The sequence below is a fragment of the Hoplias malabaricus genome, chromosome 18, assembly GCF_029633855.1.
Source record: "Hoplias malabaricus isolate fHopMal1 chromosome 18, fHopMal1.hap1, whole genome shotgun sequence".
Classification (NCBI taxonomy): Eukaryota; Metazoa; Chordata; class Actinopteri; order Characiformes; family Erythrinidae; genus Hoplias; species Hoplias malabaricus.
In genome coordinates, this window is record NC_089817.1 from 21372166 (window position 1) to 21381118 (window position 8953).

Genomic DNA, 8953 nt, shown 5'->3' on the forward strand with positions numbered 1-8953 from the left:
GGTCTTGGGGTAATTGCCTCACAGCAAATTTCATTTGAAGAGGTACAGGTTAAGAAAAGCGGCAAGGAGCTGTTTCCTGTACAAAAAAAAATTCAAATATCCATTTGCATGAAGAAAAACAAAACTGAGTTGTGACCAATATTAACTTATTATATGCAGGTGTCTGCAAATTATACAGTCATAACGTCAAGAAATAACACATCAATTCAATCTGCCCTAACTACTCCTGTGTTTAATGCATGAACATTTTAGCTGGCTTTTTCAGCAAGCTTACTTTGCATTCATCAATATCATGTGTCCTCTAGCATAATGCTATTTCAAGTAGTGGCTTTTCAATTTGGTTAATTAAAGATTGTAACAGGCATTCAATTAAAGTTTTTTCTTTATTTTTGTCTTGAAATGACACTCACTGTGAGGAAACTCACTACACCTTCTCCCCGCATACACTGCGTCTTCTGTCAAGAAAGCAATACCCCAGCCAACAAAAAAAGGTCCCCAGAACCAACATTGCAAACGTCCCCTGAACGTCATTTTGTAGTGTTGCCAAAACGTTACGGGGATGTTCTTCTAGGACCTTTATGGGACCACCAGGAGACGTTCAGAGGACTATGAGGGGACATTTGAGGAAAGTCCTCTATAAGTCTCTTTCAACTTTCTTAGGACGTTTTAAGGATATCAGGAAACATTCAAAGGACTATGATGGGACGTTTGAAGAAACTCCTTAAAAAGTCTTGTTTGACTTTCTTAGGACATTATTGTTTATTACTGACTTTATTTAACAAACATAATTTATGTAACCATTACATTCTCACTTTATGAAATACGTACTAAGGAATATTAAGTTTTGTGTTTAATCTTAAAGAACACAGCTATTGTGAAGTGTACATAAATTAAGCATTATACTTCAAAAGAAACAAGCTTTGTTTTATTTATTTCACAGCCCCAGCAGATGCAACAAGAATGTATACATCTATCAGCAACGTTAAAACGTTATCCTTCTATCTACAAATGTTTAACTTTACCATCAGGAGGAGACAAACTAAATTAATAGTGAACATGTGTTTTTAGATGTGTAAATAGAAACTCATAAAATTATGAAAAATTTAGTCCATATCGGTTTCAGTTTAAAAAAAACCCTTAAGGTAGAATTGATATCCAATAACATGACAAAAAAAAAACAATTACATTTAGTTATTAGTTATTTCGGAATTTACTACCAATACATGGCTTTAGAGTGGTGCAACCAACCCACAAACAACAAAACCAGACAATTAAACTACTGGTATTTAAAGTATTTAATCCAGTTTCATAGTGGTGCAGCTACCAAACCTTTAACAACAGTTTTCTAAAAAATGACTAAATTCTTGAAGGACTTCACACTGATAAATGTGGGTAAAATACCCAAAACCTAACAGCATCACTTTCACACAGGTGACATACTATCTAAGGTTCTTAAACCAACAAAGATGCTTTGCACTGCCTTAAATGTTTATTTTGGTCCCCATGGAAGTTCAGTGCATAAAACAGTCCAAAATGCACTGTGAAGGCTGTGGTGAATTCAAAGACTGTCCATTACCACTGACTCCCTCAAAGACAATGGCCATGTTCACAAATGTCTGGGGTGTTCTCATGTCTCTGGAATGGTACTACAATTAAAATAAATAAATAAATAAATAAACACACACATTATATTAATTAGAGTCTTATTGAAACTTGATACAGTCAACATGTGAAAACATATTTCAGTGCAACATACATTGCAACATTTTTTGGTTCAACTTACAATAAATGCTAACTATACAACTTTGCTATAAAAAATCCCTAACCCTAACCATGAAGTAGTTTTGACCACAATCCCAAAATTTACATTCACATTACATTTACAGCATTTAGCAGACGCTCTTATCGAGAGCAACTCACAAAAGTGCTTAATGTTCAAACAGAATGTTTATCCTCACTAGTACAAATAGGTTAGAGTCCAGTCTCCCCTTGAGCTCAGACACTGCCAGAACAAGGGCCAGTGCTGATATCTAGATAGAACTAAATTTACGCATTATCTAGTCAGTGCTATATCTAGAAAAAACAAAACATAGTAAGTGCAATACACAGCATTTAGTCAGTGCTCATACCAATAAGGAAGTTAAGTGCAGCTTTAGTGCAAAATCTTCACTGAAAATACAAGAAAATCATAAAAAAGATCTTTTTTTAAAGATCTACTACCATCTACTAAACTGCAAAATCAGGAACCACATTTTTTATATTATTATTTTGGACAATTTTGTGCTCCCACACCAGTGTATCTGCAATATAGAAAACCATTTCAATACATTTTTTTATTTATTTACAATAGTAAATACATTTGTGAAATAAAAGTGTGTGTTTAGTTTTTGCAAGACTTGCCATAAACTGCTACGGCTGCGTAGCAGGTAGTGTCGCATTCACACAGCTCAAGGGTCCTGGGGTTGGAGGTTCGAGTGCCGCTCTGGATGACTGTAAAGAGTTTGTTGTGTTCTCCCCGTGTCCATGTGGGTTTCCACAGGGGGCTTTCCTAAAAACGCATGTTGGTATGTGGACTGGCGATTCAAAAGTGTCCAGTGTAAGTTAGTGTGTGTTGCCCTGCGAGGTACTGGCGCAACTCCGGGATGTGTTTCCCTCCTTGCACCCACTGATTCCCTGTAGGCTCCAGACACGCTGTAACCGTGGACTGCCGGTTACAAACAATGAATGAATCTATCTCTGGAAACAAGAAGAATATGTTTTTTGTTTTTTGTTTTTGGATTTTGCTGATAATGTCTTTTACTTCGGGAATCTCTCATTTGCTTCTACATTTTGACACAGGTTTCAAGGGTGGGTTCACCTTGAATCGATATTGCTCACTGATTTTCATCTGCAAGGTGCTGTGAAACCTCCTCTGGGACATGGCCATAAACATCAGTAAGTACATTTAATTTCAGCATTAAAAAGTTCGTACAAACTTTATAATTAATGGCTGAAAGATCTGTAGATATTGCAGATGCTCATATTTCTTCCCTATGCAATTGTTTTCTCTCCATCTAGTGGACGGAAGGTAACACTTTAAAGTACATCCCGCTAATTACTGGGTAGGTATCAGTGGCGGATGCTGGTCTTTCAAAGAGGGGAAGCTCAATTTCGGCCTACATCATAAAATGTGTCTTTTCCAGTGAATTGACTAGTGTCCTCTCAATGGCCAGCAGAGCTAGGCTGCTTAAACGGCCTTGGCCCATGTGAAGTGTGTCCACCTGTGAGTGCTTTGTGACGGTGGAGGGGCTCAGCAGCACCCGCTAGAAACTGCGATAGAAGTCAGAAAGAGTGATAGAAGTCAGTCTCCAAACACAAGCAGCTACAAAAAAACCCCCACCAGAAATAGAAGCTCGATTTGTCACTAGTCGTTTTTAACAAAGAAAATGCCGCAAAGAGGTTTAAGAAAGTCTGGTTCAACTCAGAACAGAATGAAAATGTAATGCTCCCACGGATCTTTAAACCAAAGGATCGCTGATTCGCTCATTTCGCTGTCAATCAAAAAGGGATTCAGCCTCAGACAGATCATCCAATCATCATGCAGACGCTGAGCGTCCGGGCCAGCCGAGGCCTGCCCACTGCCCCATAGACCCCCAGAGACGCTGAGCGTCCGATGGGCGGGACAAAAGCCAGCATTTATCCAATGACTCGTCTCGTTTCGCTGCACTTCGCTGCTTCGCTATTGAGCTGTTTAAGTCACTGTGAATCTGCGCGAATGATTGAGAGGAAAGCCGCGTGATAAGAAGCTGATTCTGAACAAAAGTTAATCGTTGTAGTGCATATTTATTCAATGACATGTACACACAACAGTATATATTTGATCACTTATTTTTTGACATTGTAGGGGAAGCTGAGCTTCCCTTGCAGTCTTAGAGCACTCGCCACTGGTACTTATAGAGTATGTACCTGTTAAGTAAGCCGTAAGATAAAATAAGTACTAAGTAAGTAAAGGGCATGATACTAGAAATAGGGGGTTATTACTGGGTATCTTACAAACATTTTACAAATAAGGCATGCCGTAAATATAGAGTAAGTACCTGTTAAGTGTAAGAGAATGTAAGTACTGAGTAAGTAAAGGGTATGATAGTAGAAATATATGGTTATTACTTGGTGTACCTTACAAACACTTTACAAATAAGACACATATCTAAATTCCAAATCCATTGTACTTCTCAGCATAATTACAGATAATAAAATTGAATTAAAAGTATGACAGTTTATGCAAGTGATTATTACTGTCATTTTTATAAATAAGGAAATCAGCTACCATTTTGAATTCACTGTTGTTCTGAATGTAATTATAGATCCTTTAAAATTATTTACAATGCACCTACAGGGAAGGACATGGTCAGCTACTTTCTAGCAGAGTTTCATGGTGCTTCACACTCAGGTTCAGGACATGTGTTTTACCAAAGTAATCATTATCACATACTTCAGATATATTTTACACTGTTTAGTCGATATGTATTGAGGCATTATATGTACAGAGCTGACTAATGATGAAATGATGAAATTAATTGTAAGATACTCAGTAATAACCACATATTTCTAGTATCATGCCCTTTACTTACCCAGTACCTATTTTATCTTACAGCTGACTTAACAGGTATTTACTCTGTACATACTCAGTAATTAGTGGGCTGTAATTTAAAGTGTTACTGACTAGAATTTTAAAAACCTCACGTTAATGAAATGTGCTGAATATTTATGGTCATGCTTAATGTAGTTATTAAAAACAGTGTTATGAAATTTCTTGTGTTATCAAGAAATATTTAGCACACTAACGTGAGCATTTTAGAATTCTTGTCAATTAGATGGAGAGAAAACACTTAAGTAGGGAAGAAATATGAGCATCTGAAATAGCTACAGAAAAAAAATCTACATTCAAAAATCAATTATAATGTTTGTATCAGCTGTATCGCGTGGCGAAGAGGCTGGCAAAATGCAAGGAGTTTAAATATGTATAAGCACTGGGTTAAATCTAAACTATTTTATCAAAACCTAGGTTCTTTAAAGAGATTGGCTGATTTAATTAATCTTGGCTGATATATATAAAAAAATAAAATATACAAGTAAATAAACATTTTCTACCCCCCAGGAAGACAAAGCCAAAACTATTAGTGATTTAGTGTATTTGTATTTAATATGTGTATTATCTAAGTCATAAAATGTTAATCAATGTTTATCTATTTAGCTTCTACAAAAAAGTTTAGGCTTATCTATTTTCATTCAAAAAACAGCTAAGAAACAAAACAAATATCTATGTGAAATAATATATACTGAATTAATCAAGAATCATGAATAACAATAATAATGATAACAACGACTGTAAAACAACAGCAAAAACAACAACAAAAATAAGAGCTCTCTGTTAAATAAACAATCTATAAAAAATAATAATATTGAAGGAATTTGAAAAATCTCAATCAGTTCTCTTTCCCTGAGTGCACTCAGTCCCTACCACCCCACAACACAATGTTTCTGTCGCCAATCCCAGAGATGATGGACACCATGATGCGAGGACAAAGACTTGGCTCAGGGAGGATAGTGAGCAGTCCAGTTCAAGTGCAATTAAAAAATCAAAAAAATAATTAAAACAGGATCTGTCCATATGAAAGTGTACAGCTTCCTGTGATTTTTGAAGAAGATTATTTTCCTGATAGATGTGTCATCTCGCTGCACTCTGTACCAATCCTCATTAGTCATGCCAGGCATTGTCTGTTGGCCTGAGGTAACAAAGTCAGCAGGTATCGATGAGACATCTAAAGCAAGGGACTCAACAAGAAGTTTCCAATGGCTCAAAACATTCACCTGAGAGAATGGAGTGGTGTGGGCATACAGCAGAGAACACTTCTTTGAAAATGTCTACATCTTTTCCATTCTGCCATTTTAGATACTCAATTCTCTCTCTCTCTCTCTCTCTCTCTCTCTCTCTCTCTCTCTCTCTCTCTCTCTCTCCTTCAAGAAATTATCGTCTTCCAGAGGTGGATTTGAGGTCGTCGGGACAACCCATCTGCATCTTTGTAAAAGATACTAAACTGATATGTTGACAAAGCTGCCAACCAACGATCCTGCTGCATCTAATTTTGCAGATGTCAGTAAATATGTTAAAGGGTTACTATCAGTTAGGACAGTAAACTCAGTGCCGCATAAGTATTCATTTAATTTTCAGATACAGCCGATTTTAATTCCAAAAATTCCAGTTTGTGTGCTGTGTAGTTGCTTTCACTATTGGATATTCCTCTGCTGGCATAAGCTATTGCTCTCATCCTCCCTCCTTGCACTTGGTAAAGTGCTGCACCCAGTCCTTCTTGAAAAGCATTGGTGTGTAGGATATATGGCAGCTTGGGATTTGCAAAGGCAAGAATAGGAGCTGATGTTAATTTTTCAGTAAGAGTTCTAAACACTGTTAGACATTCAGAGGTCCACTCATCACCAAATGGCAAGCTATAGCTCACAGCAGTCTTTGAACGGCCTTTCTTGGATATTTCCCTTTATTTCTGAGTGGACAGTATCCAACAGTAAGGCAATGTACAGGTTTTGTATGTACAGGCCTAAAAAGGCTCTTCTTTTTTATTTCAAATTAACTCTGCACCTGCTTTTAACTCACACAGGATCACTGACCACTTCCTCCTTCCTCAGACTCATACATCACTAATATTCTACATTCACATTACTATAACCCATTCATCTGTCATCAGTTCACTTTTACTTCTGTTGTGTCTCTGGTGTCGACCCGAGGAGGATGGGTTCCCCGTATGAGTCTTGGTTCCGTCCATGGTTTCTTCCTCATGTGCTGAGGGAGTTTTTCCTTGCCATTGTTGCCCCTGGCTCATAGGAGGCTTGGACCCGTATATCTGTAAAGCTGCTTTGTGACGACTTTTTGTTGTGAAAAGCGCTATATAAATAAAATTTGATTTGATCTTCCTCCTGAATTGTTTTTCTTAATGCAAGGAACTAAGAGTAGATGAGCATCCTGCAAACGTCTATTGGATGTGTATTTGCGCTGGCGCAAAGTGATTAAGGACTTCAAATTCCTCTTTTTGTGCACAATTGCTCAATGTGCTATGTTTCCAGTTAAATCTAAAGTATTAAATCCGTTCAGGCCAGGCTAAATCGGATCGGTCAATCAGATGTGTATTTGTGCTGGCCCAAAGTGATTAAGGATGGCAAATTCCCTCCAGAATCTCCAGTCTGGCCCAAATTGAATAAGTACGTCAATTACATTCCAGAACCTCAGTCTCACATTAATTTTTTGTGCATATTATACATCACCAGCCTGGGACTGACTAAATTATTATTATTATTATTATTATTATTATTATTAAAATGTGTGACGTTTCAGTTGTATTTAGAGTGAGAAATACAGTCCCTCCGTTTATAATTAAAATATTTATTTAACCTACCTGCTATTTTCTGTTTTATTTTTACTGGTCAGTTAAAAAAATAATAAAAATGAATTAATGAATCATGTTTAAATCTTTATATACCATACAAAATACTGTTTTATTAATGTATTAACATTTTTAAAGTATTTTAAACTGCAGAGACCTGTAGGATCAAATAAACAGCAATTAAGTAAAGGAAGAAAGAAAATATTTCATACATGTTTTTGGCTTATTTTTTGTGTTGTGAGGGTAAACAGTTACTTTCTGTATTCAGTGCTATTCGTTTGTCCATGAAGCGTCAAAAGCAATGTGCGCAGCATTATGTGCTCATCGAGCCGTCCCTTTCGTTCACCGCGGTTCTCTGAATCTGGATCTGCGAATAAGGAGCCAAAGGATTAGGGAGCTGCATGGAATCAGATTTGTGCCAAAAAGAATGGCACAAAAAATTCATCTCAAACGTAAAACTTATAATTTTCAAACAAAATATCCAGCTCTGTCCTTTGTGCTCCATGGTTTTAGTGCGTGAGTTCTGCGCGTGCACTCTGAGTTTTGTGTGCCTGATCCCTGAGTTTTGCGAGCAGTATTGGCACAAAGCTCTCGCGTGGGTGGGACTTCTCAGTGGTGCCTTCCCATTGGCTAATGAGTTTTTGAGTGACAACTCAGTGCCCTGAACGTTGTTCACGACTCTGAGTGCAGGAAGCGTGTGTATTCGGCTTTGGGATTCCGCTTTTGGAGAATATAACGCATTTACGCGCTGAATAGCTCTGATATAACTTCCTCTATCATAATATTTAAAAATTTAAAAATGATTTATTAATTATTCACATTTCCTCTCAAAATCCAAAAATGACAGTGGAATTTGCAGAAGTTTGATACAACTTTATAAAATTTGTAGTCATTAAAGGAGCAGGAACACTCTTGTCTGTGATGTATCTCTTTTCTCTGAGACCTCCTCCTGTAACAAAATGCACATAAGGCATTTGTTAAAAACAGATTAACTGTGATCTTCAAAATAAAATTTGAGCATTTAAACCGTCTAACAGTGATTACGGGAAAGGGAAGACCCTCTATGTTAGTAGACGATAGGTTTCTGAATAGAAAATCAAGCACTCATAAATAATATTTTACATATTTTAATAATATTTTAATAGTTTCACCCTGAATAAACAGACATCGGTGTGCATTTACACAGATCAGTATCTGGTAACGAGAGACAAACAGGTTTGTTTTCACAGTAAAATCTTTAATGTTTTGATTTAGACAAAACATTACATCAATATCTACATTTATTGTCGGAGTTTGCAGGTATTTCATACTTCTTAAACAGTAAAGTACAAAGAGAATTCGTGTTTGTGTAAAATTACTCACAATGTTGAAATATTTCCTGTCTCTCCACTACTGAGCTGCAAAGAACGCCTTGGGCACTGAGTTGTCACTCAAAAACTCATTAGCCAATGGGAAGGCACCACTGAGAAGTCCCGCCCACGCGAGAGCTTTGGGCCAAAACTGCTCTCAAAACTCAGGGA